Genomic DNA, 21,709 nt, shown 5'->3' with positions numbered 1-21,709 from the left:
ATCCTGAGCTCTATCAGGGTGAAGGCGGTCCAATCTGATTGCCAGGCGCCGACCCATTAGTAGTTCAGCGGGATTCCGGCCAGTCGTTGAGCTGGGGGTGCTGTGCTGTGCTAGGAGGAATGTGGCAAGGCGGTACTCCCAATCCCCTTGCGTCATGCGGCAGAGGGTGTCCTTGGTGGTCCGCACCATGCGTTCTGCTTGGCCATTGGTGGCAGGGTGGAATGGCGCCAAACGGAGGTGGCGGATGGCGTTCTGCGCTGTGAAGGTTTGGAATTCTCCTGACGTAAATGCGGTCCCGTTGTCTGAGACGAGAGTGTCAGGGAGCCCGTGGGTTGCAAACAGCCTGCGTAGTACCCGGATGGCTGCGGACGTGGAAGTGGATGGCACCAGTGTGACTTCCAACCATTTGGTGTAGGAGTCCACCAATATGAAGAATGTTTTCCCCTGAAAGGGGCCAGCGAAGTCCACATGCAGGCATGACCATGGTAATCGGGCAGACTCCCATGACTGGACTGGGGCCCTTGGGGGATCTGGACAGGATTCTTGGCAGGCCTGGCAGTGTTTGACCCAGGCCTCTATCTCTCCGTCGATCTCCGGCCACCACAAATAACTCCTGGCAAGGGCCTTCATTCTCACTACCCCTGGGTGTGTCTCATGTAGGGCTCTGAGGACCCTTTTTCGGAGGGGCTGGGGAACAACGACCCTGCTTCCCCATAACAGGCACCCCTTGTGGGCAGACAGTTCATGTTTGTGGGTTGTGTAGCCGGCGAATTCTGGCCCAGGGCTGCTGCTGGGCCATCCCCTCCACACCCAGTCCAGGACCCGGGAGATGACCCTATCTTTCTTGGAATGGTGTGCAACTTCTTGTGCCTGAATGGGGCGGTCGGGAAGCAGCTCCAGGCTCATAACCTCTTGTGCAGGTGCTTGGTCGGGGCCTGTTTCCAGTAGTGGTAGCCTGCTGAGGGCATCCGCATGACCCATCGCCTTCCCAGGGCGGTGAATCAGTGCATACTGGTAGCTGGCAAGGAAAATTGACCACCTGAGGACACGAGGAGACAGCACTTGGGGGGGGGTCTGCTTTTTGGGGGCAAACAAGCCAAGCAACAGCTTGTGGTCAGTCACCACGGTAATCCAAGAAATCATGGAATTTTTTTACTCCCTTCACGATTGCCAGACACTCCTTGTCGATTTGTGCGTAGTTCCGCTCGGTTGCGTTGAGTGTCTGGGAAAAGTATGCCACCGGTACCTCTCTTCCATCCGGGAGTCCCAGGACAGCGCCGATGCCATAGGGCGAGGCGTCGCATGCTAGCACCACCGGCAGCCTCTCGTCGAAGTGTGCCAAGACCACGTTTGAGACAAGCAAGTCCTTGACTGCCTGGAATGCGGCCTCCTGGCGCTGGCCCCACACCCAAGGAGCCCGCTTGTCCAGGAGTCTGTGTAGGGGCTCCGCTACCGCCGCGTTGTGGGGAAGGAAGGAATGGTAAAAGTTCAATAGTCCCAAGAAGGCCTGAAGTTCAGTCTTGCTCTTGGGCGCTGGGGCATCACAAATGGCCCGTACCTTGTCCCCAGTTGGGTGGACCCCTTCTGCGTCCACCATAAATCCCAGAAAGTCCACCTGAGGCACTCCTAGTAGACATTTTTCCCGCTTCACCTTGAGACCCGCCGTCTGGAAACGCTGCAGAACGGTGCGGAGGCGGTCCTCAAACTCCTCTGGTGTGAGCCCAGCAATCAACACATCATCGAAGAAGGGGGTGACGCCAGGAATCCCTTTAAGGAGCAAGTCCATTAGATTCTGGAATATTCCTGGTGCCACGCTGACACCGAATTGCAGCCGCTTTACCCTGAACGCTCCTCTGTGCGTCACAGTCGTCTGTGCCTCTGCTGTGGCAGCTGTTGATATGCTTGGGCCAAGTCCAGCTTGCCAAAATTTTTTGACCCAGCCAGGGTGGCAAGGACATGGCTGACCACTGGCACTGGGTATGCGTGGGCCGTGAGGGCCTTGTTTATGGTACATTTGTAGTCTGCGCAGATGCGGACCGAACCATTAGGCTTGACGGGTGTGAGGATTGGGGTTTCCCAGGGGGCATTAGGCACCGGCTCCAGCACTCCTTGCTCCACGAGCCGGTCCAATTCCTCGTCTATACGAGGTTTCAGGGCAAACGGGACCCAGCGGGCCCTGAGCCTGACAGGTCGTACTGCGGGGTCAAGCTGTAGAGCAATGGGGGGGGGCATATACTGTCCCAATTTCCCATCGAAAACCCCCGGAAATTCCTTGCACGTCCACGTCCACGTCCACTTGTAAGCTAGTGTGGTTCACCCCGGTGACGGCTAGCCCCAGTGGTCCAAACCATGCCAATCCCAGTAAGCTAATGTAGGGGCCCTTGACCACAAGCAAGTCCAGTTGCCGCGTCCACCCTCGATATTGCACCCTGAAGGTCCCCACCCCCATTGTGGGGACCTTACGTTTCTGGAAGTCCCGGAGGGTGAATGGGGCCGGCATGAGTTTGGGACCCCCAGTAGGACACAGTTTCTTTAAAGTCCTTGCCGAGATTATGGATAGAGTTGAACCCGTGTCAAGCTCCATGCGGCACGGGGGCCCCTCTATCTGTACCTCTATATAAATTTTCTCTACGTTGAGGTGGGGCAACTGGTATACCTGGAAGTCTGTGAGCTCTGTCGAGTTGCCTTGGTGCGTTGGGCCCTGGGACCTGGGGCTCTTAGATTGGTCATCTGATGCCTGGCGTCGGGTGGGCCGAGCCCGACACACCCGGGCGATATGTCCCAATTTTCCGCACTGCCTGCACTCTGCGTTGCAGAAACGGCAGGTCCTCCTCTCGTGACTCTCCCCGCAGCTTTCGCAGTTCCCTCCTTCTCGTCGAGGCAGCTGTGGTCTGTGTGCTGCTTGAGTGCGCTGCTGTACTCGGTGCACCTCCTCCCTGTCAGATCCTGAGTCGTCAGTGAGGTCTTCGTGGTGGACCCTCGGTTGGGACAGCAGGCTTGGTTCGTGCCTCTTGCGTCGACCTCTCGGCAGCTTCTGTTGCCAGGGCCTCCTCCAGGGCGATCTGGAACGTTAGGTCCTTCTTAGTGTAGAGGCGTCGTTGCAGCTTCTCATCCTTCAGGCCACTGAAGCATGTTCTCCAATTCTGAGAAGTTGCAGAACCGGGCAGCTTGGCGGAGAGGTCACAAACCCAGTTATGGTTTCCCCAGGGGCTTGCCGCTTTGCGTAGAAGGCATTTCGACGAGCCACCACTGAGGGCTACGGCGAAAAGTGCCCCTTCAGCCGTTCCATTATTGTTTTGTATGGAACAGTAGCGACGTCTTCAGGCGCAAGGAGAGCCCGGGCGATTTCAAACGTCTCCTCTCCACAGACACTGAAGAATATCGCCCTCTTCTTGGAATCTTCTTCGTCGGTGACTCCTTTGGCTTCTAGGAGGAAGGTGAAACGGGAGGCATACTGTCAGGGGTTCAGGAGCAGAGGCAAGGGCAAGGGAGGAAACAGAGAGCGAGGGGGAGGAGGCAGAAGAAAAGATGAGTGATGACGACGACCCGAGATCTCCGAGTCTTTCCAGTGAATCAGAAGATTCACAGAAAGGAGCACCAGTGGCCAGGGCAAGGGGGGAGCCTAGGGGGACACCCCAGGAAGAAAGGGCCAGAGGGGGCTCAGAGGGGAGCAGTTGGAAATCGGGACCAGCGTCACCAACAGAGAGCAGGGGAGAGGAAGGGCGTCAGGTATCAAGCGCTGGCAGCTCACAACAGGAGGGAGGGCACGAGTCAGGAGTGGCCACACCTCCATCGGGGAGCGAAGAAACGGTCAGACGGAAAGTGGAAGGTTGGGCGCACGCGCCAAGTTCAAATGCACAGGAAGGTGGCGCAGTAAGCAGCCCGGAAAGGGAGCCAGGTCCTAAAGCCCGGCGCAAGGAGACAGGAGGGTCCGGGGGGTCAGCGTCAGAAGAATCCCGGAAGGAAGAGACCCCGGGGGGCAGAGGGACCCAGAGAAGAACAGTCAGGCGGAAAAGGTGGAGTAAGGCTAGGATATTAAGTTGGTGTACAAGGGGCGGAGACTCAGACGGAGCTTCGCCGGTCTAACCCTTAAGACGTAGAGTTGCGCGCAGCAGCTTGAGAATGGAAACTGTAACTCAATAAAAGACTTTTATAAGTGACCGCTGGCTAGCGTGATCCTCTGTGAGCTAGGATCGGGAAGCAGCTCTGACAGTAAGCTCCGTCTCTCGTTGTGGGCATCTACAGCCTCGCGGACACAGGAGAAGGAGGGTGCCTACGACTCAGCTCATGGACGGCAGACAAGATGACGGCCGAACAGCAGATAGGAGAACTCAGAGAAGCAGTGACACGTCTGAATGCCGAAATACTTGCATCCAGGAAGAGAGAGGAGGACGCAGCTGCCGCCTACAGGGATCTCCAGGTCAGGTTGGAAGTGCTTACGAAGCAAGGGCAACTGACACCCAAACCGGAGGGGATTGGGTTGGGGAGAAGAACAGGCGGTCTGGTCTCTCACTTCGATGGGAATTTACAACTGTACCCCAACTTTAGAGCAGATGTACAGTGTGCACTGCAACTGCTGGACAAAGACTTTAGAGATGAGCAAGAGAAGGTGGGATTTATCATGTCCCATTTGCATGGAGATGCTAAAGCATGGCTGCGCAATTTGTGGAGAGATAAGGATCCAGCGCTCCAAACCGCGGATGCCTTTATTAAAGCGATGGATGGCTGCTTTTTATCTAGCATAGACGTGGATCTTGCCCGGAGGGAGGTGCATGGGCTGAAGCAAGGGAGGGCCAGCGTAAGACAGTACCAAGCCCGCTTTTTTGCATTAGTCAGTGCCTTGGAATGGGACAGAGATTCAGCTCCAGTCAGAGATCTTTTTTGGGAAGGCTTGAACAATGCGGTTAAAGACGAAATTGCAAGGGGGGAGAGACCCCGGACCACGCAGGAGGTCGTTCAGAGGGCGCTGGCGGTGGGAGTGCGACTGGAAGAACGCCCATGGAGCAGGGACGAAGGGCGTGGAGGGCGCGAACCAGCCAGGGGCTACTCCTTCCTTCCCAGAGAAGCAGCGCATGCGCAATCCACGCCTCCGCCAGGAGGAGGAGCGGAACCTATGGAGGTTGGAGGTGCAAGGGCTCAGTCAGCAGCCAGAGCCCTAGCACCGGGAGCAGTGAAAGCGAAGCCTCCTAGAGGGAACAGGAAGTGTTACATCTGCGATGATCCACAGCATATGGCGAAAGAGTGTCCCCAGCGGCTCCACAAGCACACTGCAGCCTCAGCAATGGTAACTGCAGCAACGCAGCAAGGAGAACCACAGCAGGGAAACGACGAAGTCTGGCTGGAGAAAGAGTCACTGGGGCCCAGCCAGACGTGTCAGTGAAGCAGTCCCCAGAGATTTTGCAGCCCACAGACCCCCTCCCACCCAAACCAGTGGTGAGGCTCACCGCATCGCTCCAGCTACCCAATGGACTCACCATGGACGTGCCAATCACCATTGACTCAGGAAGCAATGCGGACTTTATAGGGCAGGACTTTGTCGATAAACACGCTATACAGCTGCTGCCTGCCACGCTGCCCCTGCAGGTCGTCACGGTGGATGGCAGGGAGCTGCTAGGGGGGCAGGTGGTGAAGCAAACGCCACCAATGGTGATGCGACTTGGAAATCACAGGGAAATCATCAGTTTTAATGTCACCAGACTGTCGGACACACCTATTGTCTTGGGCATGAGTTGGCTGGACAGACACAGTCCGACGTTGGCTTGGTACCAGCGGCAGCTAGTCTTTGGCTCATCATACTGCGCTGAACACTGCATTCTGCCCCGGCAGGAGGGAGAGGAGGAAGAAGCGCAGCTGCAGCTGGGGACGCTGCAAGCAATCCCCCACAAATACGCGGGATTTTTGGAGGTCTTCTGCGAGAAGGAAGCGGATAAGCTACCCCCCCACAGATCATATGACTGCAAGATTGACCTACTGCCAGGGGCGGCGCTGCCCAAAGGGAAGCTGTATTCCATGTCTGAAGACGAACTACAGGAACTCAAGGAGTTCATAGATCATAATTTGGAGCGCGGCTTCATCCGAGAGTCCAAGGCGGCGGGAGGCAGTCCTGTATTCTTTGTTAAGAAGAAGGACACGCCCCAAAAAAGACTTGTAGTGGACTACCGGATTTTGAACAGTGTGACCAAGCCATCGGACTTCCCCATGCCCAGGATCGACGACCTCCTCGTGACGGTACGCAAGGGCCGCGTGTTCACTAAGTTGGACCTGCGTGGGGCGTACAACCTCATTCGCATGCGGGAAGGTGATGAGTGGAAGACAGCCATGTTCACGCCCCTGGGCACCTACGAATACAGAGTTATGCCTTTTGGATTGCAAAATGGCTCCCACTGTTTTCAAGCTTTTATGCATCACGTGCTGGCGGGGCTCCTCTACAAGACGTGCGTCTGCTTCTTGGATGACATCCTGATATTTTCTGAATCGCAACAGGATCACGACAGACACGTCAAGGAAGTGTTGAGCAGACTACAGCAGCATAGGCTTTACGCCAAGCTGGAAAAGTGCCAGTTCGATGTGACGGAGGTGGATTTCCTGGGCTACAGGTTGTCAGACAAGGGGCTCGCCATGGACAGCGCCAAGGTTCGTGCCGTGTTGGACTGGAAGAGCCCGCGCAACCGGAAGGAGGTCCAGCGGTTTGTTGGCTTTGCGAACTTCTATCGCAAGTTTATCAAGGGGTTCGCTATGCAAACAGCGGCCATCACAGACACGCTCAGTTCCAAGAAGAAGAAGTTCATCTGGACGGAGCAGGCGGAGCAGTCTTTTCAGGCACTCAAGCGTCTCTTCGCGTCGGAAGAGCAGCTGTTGCATGTCAACCCCAGCAGGCCTATGAGGGTGGAGACGGACGCATCAGACAGAGCCGTGGGAGCAATCCTGTTGCAGCAAGACCCGCAGGGGGCTTGTAGGCCAGGAGCGTTTTACTCCAGGAAGCTCAGCAAGTCCGAACAGAACTACACCATCTGGGACAGGGAGTTGCTTGCCATTCATGCAGCTTTCAAGGCGTGGAGGCACTTCCTGATCGGCGCCAAGCACACGGTGCAGGTCTGCACGGACCACAAGAATCTGGAGCACTGGCGCACGGCGCAGTTACTGAACCAGAGGCAGATACGTTGGGCCGAATTCTTTGCGAACTTCGACTTCCGAATAGAGTATGTCCCGGGGGACACCAACGTCATGGCGGATGCCCTATCCCGTAAACCACAGTACCTGGAGGAGGCGACGCCAGCGGCTGCCATGCACATCTTCGCACCGACGGTGTGGGCGTGCGCTTCGGCGACAGTTGACCTGGATGCGGTAAGGAGAGCGCTGCGGGATGACACCTTCGCGCGAGCCAAGATGGCAGAGGCGCAAAGGGGCACGGCGGCGACCGGCGAGTTCCAAGTTCGTGATGGATTACTCCTCCGTAAAGGGGCCATCTACGTGCCGGGGGATGATCTTCGCGCCAAGGTACTGCAGCAGCTGCACGACGCACCCACTGCCGGGCACTTTGGCACAGAGAAGACGATAGAATTAGTCGCCAGGGACTTCTGGTGGCCCAGAATGAGAGGGGAGGTCGCGGACTACGTGGCGAGGTGCAACACCTGCCAAAGGGCCAAACCAGTACACAGACCGCCGGCGGGACTGCTGGAACCGCTGCAAACCCCGTTCGAACCGTGGGAGAGAGTGGCCCTGGACTTTGTCACGGATCTGCCCAGCTCGAGGGGCAAGACGGCAGTGCTAGTGGTGGTGGACTTGTTCTCCAAGATGGCACATTTCATTCCGTGTGCGAAGGTGGCCACGGCGGAACAAACCGCCAAACTGTTCATCGATCACGTGTTCAGGGTTCACGGTCTGCCGCGGTCTATACTGTCCGATCGGGGGCGGCAGTTCATCTCGAACTTCTGGCAGAAGCTGATGGGCTTCCTGAACGTCAAGATCAACCTGGCGTCGGCTAGACACCCGCAGACCAACGGGCAAGCGGAGCGGGTCAATGCCATCATGCAGCAGTACCTGAGATGTTATGCGAATCAACAGCCTGCGACGTGGGTGGATTACCTGCCTCTCGCCGAGTTCGCCTACAACAACACGAAGCACGTGTCCACGGGGGTCACGCCGTTCTTCGCCAACAACGGGAGGCACCCCAGAACCTTCCCGGGACTGGAAAGAATGGGGGAGGGGGAGCCGCAGACAGCAGATGCGTTCGCGTCGGAGTTGCAGGAGGTCCACGATCAGCTGCAGCGGCACCTGGAGCTGGCTAAACACGCATACAAGGTACAAGCGGACAAACACAGAAGGGTTGGCGAAGAGATCCATGTGGGTGACTGGGTCTGGTTAGCAGCCCACGCAGTGCCGGCCAGGTCGTTGGCGAAGAAGAAACTAGGGCATAAACAACTGGGGCCCTACCAAGTCGAAGAGCAGGTCAACCCGGTGGCTTTCAGGCTGGCGCTTCCGGAGGGCTCCAGGATGCATCCGGTGTTCCACAGATCGGTGCTCACTCCCTACAAGGCACCTCACAGGTTTCAGGAACCAGGAACGGCACCGAGTCCGCTCCGAGAGAGAACCGAGCAAGGGGGTGTGGCACAGGAGGAGCACATCAACGAAGTCACGGAGATTTTGGACTCCAGATGGGGGGAAGAGGGGGTAGAATACCTTCTCGCCAAGGAGGGCACCCCGGCCAGTGCCAACAGCTGGGTGCCGGGCTACGCTTTAGACGAACCTCTGCTCAAAGAAGAGTTTCATGCCCTCTTCCCACATAGGCCCATGCCAGCAGATTTTTTCGACGACTGGCTTTTCACGCCCACGCTTTCAGCAAGCACGTTCCAGGGGTTCGACTCGGACGAGGAACCGACACGAGACGCCCGTTCCCAGGAGGGGTCACCCTCGGGATCTGCCTCAGAACCCTCGTATTGGTGGGACGATAGACCAGAGGAGCAGTGGCGCAGAAAGTGGCTGGAGGGTCCAGGACGAGCAACGTCCCCAGAAGGAAGCGAGGGAGAGACGGACATGGACGTATTCGGGGACGACCCGGGTTTCGAGCACGGCGGCACAGAGATGGAAGCGGAGGTGACCGTCGTCGACGAGAGCAGGGAGGAAGAACCGGAAGACTTCAGATGGAGGCCTGCCACGGGAAGCGAACTGTATCCGACATTCGTCCCCCTGACACGGCAGCACCCAGCTCCCGCACCGGAAGGAGGGGAGGGGGGAAGAGGGGGCTTCGAGGGGGGGATGGATGTCAGGGGTTCAGGAGCAGAGGCAAGGGCAAGGGAGGAAACAGAGAGCGAGGGGGAGGAGGCAGAAGAAAAGATGAGTGATGACGACGACCCGAGATCTCCGAGTCTTTCCAGTGAATCAGAAGATTCACAGAAAGGAGCACCAGTGGCCAGGGCAAGGGGGGAGCCTAGGGGGACACCCCAGGAAGAAAGGGCCAGAGGGGGCTCAGAGGGGAGCAGTTGGAAATCGGGACCAGCGTCACCAACAGAGAGCAGGGGAGAGGAAGGGCGTCAGGTATCAAGCGCTGGCAGCTCACAACAGGAGGGAGGGCACGAGTCAGGAGTGGCCACACCTCCATCGGGGAGCAAAGAAACGGTCAGACGGAAAGTGGAAGGTTGGGCGCGCGCGCCAAGTTCAAATGCACAGGAAGGTGGCGCAGTAAGCAGCCCGGAAAGGGAGCCAGGTCCTAAAGCCCGGCGCAAGGAGACAGGAGGGTCCGGGGGGTCAGCGTCAGAAGAATCCCAGAAGGAAGAGACCCCGGGGGGCAGAGGGACCCAGAGAAGAACAATCAGGCGGAAAAGGTGGAGTAAGGCTAGGATATTAAGTTGGTGTACAAGGGGCGGAGACTCAGACGGAGCTTCGCCGGTCTAACCCTTAAGACGTAGAGTTGCGCGCAGCAGCTTGAGAATGGAAACTGTAACTCAATAAAAGACTTTTATAAGTGACCGCTGGCTAGCGTGATCCTCTGTGAGCTAGGATCGGGAAGCAGCTCTGACACATACGCTTCCCAGTCTCCGGATGCTGGGTTGAACGGCGAGAAGCTGCTGTTGGTTGCCATTCTGAGTTCCTTGGGTCCCGGAGCTGAAGCCTGGATACACGGTGCGAGGCAGCGGTGCGGCAGGTGGCGGTGCCGCGGTGCTGTGTGTGGTGGTCAGCTCAGCGGGATCCCATCCTTGTCGCCAGTGAAATATACTCAGAGTCGAGAGTGGATTTCATGCTCTTTATTCAGCTCATGGTGGTGAGGAGGGAATGGAAGTCCCCTCAAAGTATCTGCTTTATATACATTATTTACACAATGGGCTGCACGTGATTGGCTAATTCCGGAATTCTCCTGTAGGCCAATCGGGTTGTGTGTTCACTTCTATCTGGAGCTGGATTGGGTGGCTCCTGCCAACCAATCATACTGCTGCATTGTTCTAGGACCAATCAGACTGCTGCATTCTGAATCCTATTGTTCTAGGACCAATCAGACTGCTGCATTTTGGAGCCTATTGTTCTAGGACCAATCAGACTGCTGCATTTTGGATCCTATTCAGCTCAGTACATAGCACCACTTTTCACCTTTCTAGAGGCAAGGGACCTATTAGGATTATCCGCCTCTGGAGGCTGGTGTATCTAATGGGTTTCCAGGTAACGCTGAGGTTTTTTTCTGTGATATGACTGGCACTCCTATCAAAGCCCTGGCCAGCCTCTGGAACATCTGAATGGCTCAGGCTTTTGACATGATCACTTCTGAGCATCCTCTCCCACTTGACTCCTTGGTATACTGCAGAACTTAGGGAAAGGAAACAAGTTGAAAGATGGAGGAAAGATCTGGCTGCATACAACTGAACAGTGGTGTGGGCTCATCATTAAGCATACATAGTGGTACTGAAGATAGCAGTATACTCAGCTGCAAGTGATCGCTAATGAAGAAGAAAGACAGTCCGACTCAAGGAGGTGGTGGAACCAATGGTAGCTATGTGTAAGCACTGTGACTTGTTTGCAAAGCATTTTGAGGATAAAACCACTTGCATCCGCTGGGATCTTGACTCTGCTGTTATAGCAGATGAGTCTCGTGGGTGTCCAGAGCACTGTCTAGTCCTGTTGTTTTGGATAATTTTCAGATAGTAAGGCTTGAGGATGTGGACAAGGTGTTTGTATTAGTCAGGGCAACGACTTGTGCTTCGGACTCTTGCCCTTCTTGGCTGATAAAAAGTAGCGGGGGGGGGTGGTGGTAATTGACTGGGCCAGGAAGAGTGTTCCTATTTCCATCTGAAATGCAGGACGGCATAACATTCTGATCCAAGTTTCATTCAGAAAACATTATCCATAATATCAGCAGCAGGCTGCTGCAGTCAAATTGACCAGTCAGAATGGAAAATCCTATTTTAACAAAACCAATAAAAGAGAGCGGCAATACTATTTTCTTGTTTCCCTTGTTCAACTACAATTCCATAAAACAGTGGATTTGCAGGTTCTCATTAATAAAAAATAAATAAAGGGTGTGAGGGGTGGGTGGGATCGATGTGCCTATACTTCTTAATTCCACCCCTGGGCCTTTTCTATACTGAAAATAGTGTTAATTTGTTCCCCTTCCACTGCTGTAAATATTGCTCCCTTAGAAAATAAGTGATTTATTTGACTGGAACAAAATCCATCTTGTGTCTCCAAGTGGTTTAGGGTTGTATGATCTATGTCTGGATTGGCCCACTTAATGCTATTTATTGCTCTATGAATGATATTAAGATGGATTTCTTAAGTCTGGTGGAATTACTTTTTCTTCTTTTGTGCAATTTTTACTTGCCATAGCAAACAAGACTTTGTCCATGTACCCATATAAAATAACTATTATCGTTCTTTTCCTCTGCATTTTTAAAGCATAAATATTATTGGCTTTGAGGCAACAATGACAGAATGTGCTGACATCAGAAAAATGCCAGCTCCAGCCCAACCAGAAGTAAAATGTATAGGGCATATTGAGAGATGGGTGGCAAAGCTGTGCATATGCTTTGTCCTCCCCGGCAGTATATATTGTGGGAGAGTAGCTAGAGGAAGCAGAGAAAAGCTCCAACCAATATTATTTTTTCTATTGTTTTTTTTAATTTTGGAGTTTGCTTGTTTATTTTAAATTCAATTTGTAAAGGTCCCTTTAGAAACGAAAAGATACAAACACAAGTTAAGCACACAGTTTGCTTTTAGTTCAACACTTTCTTCATCCATCAATTTTACCCAAAATCACAAAAGTAATATTACAAAGCTTTCACAGTGCACGTTTACATATTCTGCATATACATCTATTCACTCTTCAAACAATGCATTTCCATTGAATTTGGCTTCAAAAACAACAACACATCAGGCTGGAAATATATAATGTTTTAAACCAATGTGTTTTTCCTCTTAAAAAAAGAAAATATATTACTTGGAAAGAAGCCCATAGTGCACTAATTCCCAAACAAGACACGGACATAAGGCAGGTGAAAAATTATAGGCCAATCTCGCTCCTAAATAATGATTACAAATTATTTGCCAGTATATTGGCCAATAGACTTAAAAATGTATTTGGAGAGGAGATTGGAAAGAACCAAACTGGATTTCTACCTGGTAGACAGATGAAGGACAATGTTAGAAATATAATTTGTATGTCGGGCGCCGGGGCGTTTTTCTGACGGCTTGTTGCGCTGAGCGGGGCTGCAGCCGTCGGGGCGGCCGCCTACGGGGCTCACGATTTCCGTCGCAGCGACCGAGATGACGACTTGAAAGAGCTCTACGAGATGGCCAACAAATACCACTTCCTCCACAGCCTGGCCCTCCTGGCTGTGCCCCACTGCCGCTATCCCATGATGGCCGGCAGCATCCTGTCTCTGGGCATGGGGATGTTCTCTGGCGTCCTGTATTACCACGCCGTGACAGGGGACCCGATCCTGACCAAGGCAGCCCCGTATGGTGGTTCCCTCCTCATCCTCGGCTGGATCGCCATGGCCCCTTGACACCCCGTTCTCTCCCCATGTGGCCCCCATCTCCCAACGCCAGGGCAGCCAGCCCCGCCCCTCCCTCCTCCCTTAGGCTAGCCAGAAGGGAGCCCTAGGAGAGGAGAGATTTCCAAATGTCAGAGTGGGATCCCTTGAGGTCTTTAGCCCACCCCGAATGCGTCTCTATCCTGCATCTTGGAATTCCCCGAATGCTGAATCCCTTTTAAAAAAGCCAAGATCCTCCCCCTCCCCCCAAAAAATTGCAACCAGATTTGAGTTTGCGATGGAGGCTTCGAAATGCAATGTCTGATCGGTGCTTTTCAATTGCTGTTTTTTAACTTAATAAATGATGAGAGTGATTTCACTTTTTAAAAAACCCACGCACCTTTTTTTCCTGTGAATAAATTTATTCCGTGGGGGGGGGGGGGAGAGAAAGAAATATAATTGATATAATGGAATATCTGGACTCCAGGAGAGACAAACAAGCCGCCCTAATGTTTCTGGATGCTGAAATTTTTTTTGATAATGTGTCTTGGCATTTTATGAAAAGAAATTTAGAATTTATGGATATCGGTGAAAAACGTTTAAATGGTATTCGGGCTATTTATTCGGAACAATATGCTAAATTGATAGTTAATAATAACTTCACAGACAAAATTGAGATAACAAAGGGAACCAGACAGGGGTGCCCGCTATCGCCATTGTTATTTATAACAATACTAGAGGTCCTGTTGAGGAAAATAGAAGCAACAAAAGAAATAAAGGGGATTGGTGTAGGCTCAAAAGAATATAAGTATATATAAGAATGAAATTATCAATGATGGGTAGATTCTCAACTATCAAAATGAACGTGTTCCTGAGACTGCTGTTTTGATTTCAGACAATTCTTTTTTTTTTTTTTGCATTTTAAAAAATTTTATTGGTATTCCCATATATATACATTATATCCATGTTTAGTACATCTCATGCTTTTGGACTTCCTTCAACGTCCTTGACATTCATTCGTATTTGTTTCTTTGTAACGCATTCCAGTCTTTCATACTGCCATTAATACCACCCTTCATACATTGTTTCCAATAAGCAATACTTATTAGTGCTTTACAGTGCCTCTTTAAATCCTACTAGCGTTGTATTTACTAAACATTTATTCTCCAGATAATCCGCGAATTTTCCCCAGTCATCTATAAATTTTTGATCCTTCATATATCTAATTTTCCCTGTTAATTTGTCTAACTCCGCATATTCCGTCAATTTTAATCTCCACTCTACTATCGTTGGGCCTTCTTCCTGCTTCCACTTCTGCGCTACCACGATTCTGGCTGCTGTAACCGCATACTGGAAGATTTTACAGTCCTTTCTTTTGATATCTTTTCCCACCATGCCTAATAAAAAGGCCTCGGGCTTCTTTACGAAAGTATAGCTTAATATCTTTTTGATTTCGTTATAAACTTCATCCCAGAAGCTTTTAACCTTCCCGCATTCCCACCATAAGTGATAAAACGTCCCTTCTTTCTGTCTGCATTTCCAACATTTGTTGTCTGTTTTATACATCTTAGCTAGTTTTACGGGTGTTATATACCATCTATATAACATTTTTAACATATTTTCCCTTAGTAACACGCATGCTGTAAATTTTATATTCACTCTCCACAATTTTTCCCAATTCTCCAATTGAATATCATAGCCGAGGTCCTTTGCCCACTGAGTCGTCACCGTTTTAACTTTCTCGTCTTTCATGTTCCATTCTAACAATATTTTGTACATATTTGACAGATTTTTCCGATCACTATTTATTATCTCTCTCTGAAATTTCGATGCCTTTTCTTCATAGCCCCTCTCTTTCACCTCTTTTTTAAAGATTTCATTTATCTGAAAGTAGCTCAGCCAATCGTATGTGTATATTTTTACCTGATCGTATGATTTTACTTTCCACTTCCCTCCTTCCTTCATTACCATTTCTTCATACCGACCCCATTTTTCCCCCATATTAACTTTCTTTACACTTATCAGCTCCACTGGGGATAACCAGTGTGGGGTTTTTGGTTCTAATATGTTCTTGTATCTATTCCAAACTTCTATCAAAGGTCCCTTGAAGATATGGCTGCAAAATCCCTTATGCACTTTAATCTTATCCCTCCACAAGTACGCATGCCATCCAAATTTATTCTTATACCCTTCCAGATCTAATAACTCTGTATCCTCCAGCTTTATCCACTCTTTTATCCAACAAAGGCATGCGGCCTCGTAGTACAGTCTCATGTCTGGTAGGGCGAAGCCTCCTCTCTCAGTAATATCTGTTAATACCTTAAACTTAATTCTGGGCTTCTTTCCTTCCCAGATGTCAGAGCTGCTTGAAGATCCTAGCTCACAGAGGATCACGCTAGCCAGCGGTCATTAAGTAAAAGTCTTTATTGAATTACAGTTTCCATTCTCACGCTGCTGCGCGCAACTCTACGCCTAGTAGCTAGGTCGGCGAAGCTCCGTCTGAGTCTCCGCCCTGTGTGCACCAACTTAATATCCTAGCCTTGCTCCACCTTTTCCTCCTGACTGTCCTCCTCTGGGTCCCTCTACCCCCCGGGGCTTCTTCCTTCCGGGATTCTTCTGACGCTGACCCAGACCCTCCTGCCTCCTTGCGCCGGGCTTTAGGACCTGGCTCTCTTTCGGGGCTGCTTACTGCGCCGCCTTCCTCTGCATTTGAACTTGGCGCGCGCGCCCAACCTTCCACTTTCCTCTCAACCGTTTCTTCGCTCCCCGATGGAGGTGTGGCCATCCCCGACTCATGTCCTCCCTCCTGTGGAGGTGTGGCCACTCCTGACTCATGTCCTCCCTCCTGTGGTGAGCTGCCAGCGCTTCCCCCCTGGCTCCCTTCCTCTTCCCTGCTTCCTGGCGGTGACGCTGGTCCCGATTTCCAGCTGCTCCCCCCTGAGTCCTCTCTGGCTCTGTCTTCCTGGGGTGCCCCCCTAGACTCCCCCCTTGCCCTCGCCACTGGTGCTCCTTTCTGTGAATCCTCTGATTCACTGGAAAGACTAGGAGATCTCGGGTCGTCGTCGTCACTCATCTTTTCTTCTGCCTCCTCCCCTTCGCTCTCTGTTTCCTCCCTTGCCCGTGCTTCTGCTCCTAAACCCCTGACATCCATCCCCCCCTCGAAGCCCCCCATTCCCCCCTCCCCTCCTTCCGGTGCTGGAGCTGGGGGCTGCTGTTGCAAAGGGACGAACGTCGGGTATCGGTCGCTTCCCGTGGCAGGCCTCCATCTGAAGTCTCCCGGGTCTTCCTCCCCGCTCTCGTCGACGACAGTCACCTCCGCTTCCATCTCTGTGCCGCCGTGCTCGAAACCAGGGTCGTCCCCGAAAACGTCCATGTCCGTCTCTCCCTCACTTCCTCCTGTCGGTGTTGCTCGTCCTGGGCCTTCCAGCCACCGTCTGCGCCACTGCTCCTCTGGCCTATCGTCCCACCAATACGAGGGTTCTGATGCAGATCCCGAGGGTGACCCCTCCGGGGAACGGACGTCTTGTGTCGGGTCCTCGTCCGAGTCGAACCCCCGGAAAGTGCTGGCCGAAAGTGTGGGCGTGAAAAGCCAGTCGTCAAAATATTCTGCTGGCATAGGTCTATGGGGAAAGAGGGCATGAAACTCGTCTTTGAGGAGAGGTTCGTCCAAGGCGTAGCCCGGCACCCAGCTGTTCGCACTGGCCGGGGTGCCCTCCTTGGCGAGAAAGTATTCTACCCCCTCTTCCCCCCATCTGGAGTCCAAAATCTCAGTGACTTCGTTGATGCGCTCCTTCTGTGCCACTTCCGCGTGCCCTGTTCTGTCTCTGACCGGACTCGGCGCTGTTCCGGGTTCCTGGAACCTGTGCGGTGCCTTGTAGGGAGTGAGCACCGATCTGTGGAATACCGGATGCATTCTGGAACCCTCCGGAAGTGCCAGTCTGAAAGCTACCGGGTTGACCTGCTCTTCGACTTGGTAGGGCCCCAGTTGCTTATGCCCTAGTTTCTTCTTGGCCAACGACCTGGCCGGCACTGCGTGGGCTGCTAACCAAACCCAGTCTCCCACGTGGAGCTCTTCTCCAACCCTTCTGTGCTTGTCTGCTTGTACCTTGTATGCGTGCTTGGCCAGCTCCAGGTGGCGCCTCAGCTGATCGTGGACCTCCTGCAGCTCCGACGCGAACGCATCTGCTGTCTGCGGCTCCCCCTCCCCCATTCTTTCCAGTCCCGGGAAGGTTCTGGGGTGCCTCCCGTTGTTGGCGAAGAACGGCGTGACCCCCGTGGACACGTGCTTCGTGTTGTTGTAGGCGAACTCGGCAAGCGGTAGGTAATCCACCCACGTCGCAGGCTGTTGATTTGCATAACATCTCAGGTACTGCTGCATGATGGCATTGACCCGCTCCGCTTGCCCGTTGGTCTGCGGGTGTCTCGCCGACGCCAGGTTGATCTTGACGTTCAGGAAGCCCATCAGCTTCTGCCAGAAATTCGAGATGAACTGCCGCCCCCGGTCGGACAGAATAGACCGTGGCAGACCGTGAACCTTGAACACGTGGTCTATGAACAGTTTGGCGGTTTGCTCCGCCGTGGCCACCTTCGCACACGGAATGAAATGCGCCATCTTGGAAAACAGGTCCACCACCACCAGCACTGCCGTCTTGCCCCTTGAGCTGGGCAGATCCGTGACAAAGTCCAGGGCCACTCTCTCCCATGGTTCGAACGGGGTTTGCAGCGGTTCCAACAGTCCGGCCGGCGGTTTGTGCACTGGTTTGGCCCTCTGGCAGGTGTCGCACCTCGCCACGTAGTCTGCGACCTCCCCTCTCATTCCAGGCCACCAGAAATCCCTGGCTACTAATTCCACCGTCTTCTCCTTGCCAAAGTGCCCGGCCGTGGGCGCGTCGTGCAGCTGCTGCAGCACCTTGGCTCGAAGTTCGTCTCCCGGCACGTAGATGGCCCCTTTTCGGATGAGCAATCCATCTCGTAGCCGGAAACCGTCGGCCGCTGCCTTGCCCCTTTGCACCTCTGCCATCTTTGCTTGTGCGAAGGAGTCCTCCTGCAACGCACGTCGCACCGCCTCTAGGTCCACGGTCGCCGCGGCGCACGCCCACACTGCTGGTGCGAAGATGTGCATGGCGGCCGCTGGTGTTGCGTCCTCCAGATACTGTGGCTTACGGGAGAGAGCGTCTGCCATGATGTTGGTGTCCCCCGGGACATACTCTATTCGGAAGTCGAAGTTTGCAAAGAACTCAGCCCAACGTATCTGCCTCTGGTTCAGGAACTGTGCCGTGCGCCAGTGCTCTAGATTCTTGTGGTCCGTGCAAACCTGCACCGTGTGCTTGGCGCCGATCAGAAAGTGCCTCCACGCCTTGAACGCTGCGTGAATGGCCAGCAACTCCCTGTCCCAGATGGTGTAGTTCTGTTCGGACTTGCTGAGCTTCCTGGAGTAAAACGCTCCCGGTCGCCACACCCCCTGCGGGTCTTTCTGCAACAGGACCGCCCCCACGGCTCTGTCCGAGGCGTCTGTCTCCACCCTCATCGGCTTGCTGGGGTTGACATGAAGCAGCTGCTCTTCCGACGCGAAGAGACGCTTGAGTGCCTGAAAGGACTGCTCCGCCTGCGCTGTCCAAACGAACTTCTTCTTCTTGGAGCTAAGCGTGTCAGTGATGGCCGCTGTCTGCATCGCGAAGCCCTTGATAAACTTGCGATAGAAGTTCGCAAAGCCGACAAACCGTTGGACCTCCTTCCGGTTGCGCGGACTCTTCCAATCCAACACCGCTCGAACCTTGGCGCTGTCCATGGCGAGCCCCTTGTCAGACAGCTTGTAGCCCAGAAAATCCACCTCCGGCACGTCAAATTGGCACTTCTCCAGCTTGGCGTAGAGCCTATGTTGCTTTAGCCTGCTCAGCACTTCCTTGACGTGTCCGTCATGCTCCTGCTGCGACTCCGAAAAGATCAGGATGTCATCTAAGAAACAGACGCACGTCTTGTAGAGAAGTCCCGCCAACACGTGATGCATAAACGCTTGAAAAACGTGGGAGCCATTTTGCAATCCAAAAGGCATAACTCTATATTCGTAGGTCCCCAGTGGCGTGAACATGGCTGTCTTCCACTCATCTCCTTCCCGCATGCGAATGAGGTTGTACGCCCCCCGCAGGTCCAACTTGGTGAACACTCTGCCCTTCCGTACCTTTGCGAGGAGGTCGTCAATACGGGGCATGGGGAAGTCCGATGGCCTAGTCAGACTGTTCAAAATCCTGTAATCCACTACCAGTCTTTTCTGGGGCGTGTCCCGCTTCTTAACAAAGAATACGGGACTGCCCCCCACTGCCCTGGACTCCCGGATGAAGCCGCGTTGCAAATTATGGTCAATGAACTCTTTGAGTTCCTGCAGTTCGTCCTCCGACATGGAATACAGTTTCCCTTTAGGCAGCGCCGCCCCCGGCAGCAGGTCAATTTTGCAGTCATATGGTCTGTGAGGGGGTAGCCTGTCTGCCTCCTTCTCGCAGAAAACTTCCAAAAATTCAGCGTACTTGTGGGGAATCGCTTGCAGCGTGCCTAGCAGCAGCTGTGACTCCTCTTCCTCTCCTTCCTGCCTGGGCACGATGCAGTGTTCAGCACAAAAGGAAGAGCCGAAGGTCAGCTGCCTCTGGTACCAAGCCATCGCTGGGCTGTGCTTGTCCAGCCAACTCATGCCCAATACAATGGGCGTGTCAGATAGTCGAGTGACGTTGAAGCTGATGATTTCTCTGTGATTCCCAAGTCGCATCACCATTGGTGGCGTCTGCTTCACCACTTGCCCCCCGAGCAGCTCCCTGCCATCCACCGTGACAACCTGCAGGGGCAGTGTGGCCGGCAGCAACTGCACAGCGTGCCTGTCGACAAAGTCCTGCCCTATAAAGTCCGCATTGCTGCCTGAGTCAATGGTGATTGGCACGTCCATGGTGATTCCATTGGGCAGTTGGAGAGACGCTGTGAGCCTCACTACTGGTTTGGGCGGGAGGGGGTTCACGGGCTGTAAAATCGCTGGGGACTGCGTCACTAACACGTCTGGCTGGGCCCCAGTGCCTCTTCCTCCAGCCAGACAGCCTCGTTTCCCTGCTGTGGTCCTCCTTGCTGTGTTGCTGCAGTCACCATTGCTGAGGCTGCAGTGAGCTTGTGGGGCCTCTGGGGACACTCTTTCGCCATATGCCCTGGCTCCTCACAGACGTAACACTTCCTGTTCCCTCTAGGAGGCTTCGCTTTCACTGCTGCTGGTGCTAGGGCTCTGGTTGCTGACTGAGCCCTTGCACCTCCCACCTCCATAGGTTCGGCTCCTCCTCCTGGCGGAGGCGTGGATTGCGCCCGCGCTGCTTCCCTGGGAAAGAAGGAGGGGCCCCCGGCTGGTTCGCGCCCTCCACGCCCTTCGTCCCTGTTCCACGGACGTCCTTCCAGCCTCACCCCCACTGCCAGTGCCCTCTGAACGACCTCCTGGGTGGTTCGGGGTCTCTCCCCCCTGGCGATCTCATCTTTAATCGAGTTATGCAGCCCCTCCCAAAAGAGGTCTCTTACAGGAGCCGAATCTCTGTCCCATTCCAGGGCACTGACCAAGGCGAAAAAGCGGGCATGGTACTGCCTGACGCTGGCCCTCCCTTGTCTCAGCCCATGCACCTCCTTCCGTGCAAGATCCACGTCAATACTTGATAAAAAACACCCATCCATCGCTTTAATAAAGGCATCTGCATTCTGTAGCGCCGGATCCTTATCTCTCCATAAATTGCGTAGCCATGCTCTCGCATCCCCATGCAGATGGGACATGATGAACCCCACTCTCTCTTGTTCATCTCTAAAGTCTTTATGCAGCAGTTGCAGTGCGCACAGTACGTCGGCTCTAAAGTTGGGATACTGTTGCAGGTTCCCATCGAAGTGAGAGACCAGCCCGCCTGTCCGTCTCGCCAACCCAATGCCCTCCTGCCGGGGTGTCTGCTTTGTCAGCACGTCTAACCTGACCTGGAGATCCCTGCAGGCTGCGGCTGCTTCCTCCTCCCTCTTCCTGGATGCTAGAGCCTCGGCGTTCAGTTGTGCCACCGCGTTTCTGAGTTCCTCTATCTGCTGCTCAGCCGTCATGTCGTCTGCCGTTCGTGAGCTTGCTAGTAGGCACCTGTGTCTCTCCCCTCCTCGAGGCTGTAGATGCCCACAAGTGGAGACGGAGCTTACTGTCAGAGCTGCTTGAAGATCCTAGCTCACAGAGGATCACGCTAGCCAGCGGTCATTAAGTAAAAGTCTTTATTGAATTACAGTTTCCATTCTCACGCTGCTGCGCGCAACTCTACGCCTAGTAGCTAGGTCGGCGAAGCTCCGTCTGAGTCTCCGCCCTGTGTGCACCAACTTAATATCCTAGCCTTGCTCCACCTTTTCCTCCTGACTGTCCTCCTCTGGGTCCCTCTACCCCCCGGGGCTTCTTCCTTCCGGGATTCTTCTGACGCTGACCCAGACCCTCCTGCCTCCTTGCGCCGGGCTTTAGGACCTGGCTCTCTTTCGGGGCTGCTTACTGCGCCGCCTTCCTCTGCATTTGAACTTGGCGCGCGCGCCCAACCTTCCACTTTCCTCTCAACCGTTTCTTCGCTCCCCGATGGAGGTGTGGCCATCCCCGACTCATGTCCTCCCTCCTGTGGAGGTGTGGCCACTCCTGACTCATGTCCTCCCTCCTGTGGTGAGCTGCCAGCGCTTCCCCCCTGGCTCCCTTCCTCTTCCCTGCTTCCTGGCGGTGACGCTGGTCCCGATTT

The 21,709-nt window shown here is 53.8% G+C and overlaps 1 long non-coding RNA gene and 1 pseudogene across 2 annotated transcripts in view; one reads left to right on the top strand and one right to left on the bottom strand.

The window, feature by feature from the left end:
• The window catches only part of LOC310697719, a 606,556-nt gene that overhangs the window by 60,417 nt on the left and 524,430 nt on the right, over nucleotides 1–21,709 (bottom strand). The gene's annotated exons all lie outside the window — the stretch shown is intronic.
• Nucleotides 12,642–13,134, top strand: LOC310697852 (transmembrane protein 256 homolog; annotated as a pseudogene). The gene has a single exon. The product of its transcript is annotated as a transmembrane protein 256 homolog (transcript).

This window comes from Podarcis liolepis, assembly GCF_965112155.1.
Source record: "Podarcis liolepis genome assembly, chromosome: W".
NCBI classification, from domain to species: Eukaryota; Metazoa; Chordata; class Lepidosauria; order Squamata; family Lacertidae; genus Podarcis; species Podarcis liolepis.
Note: the sequence above shows the minus strand (reverse complement) of the source record. Positions and strands in the feature narration are given on the sequence as shown.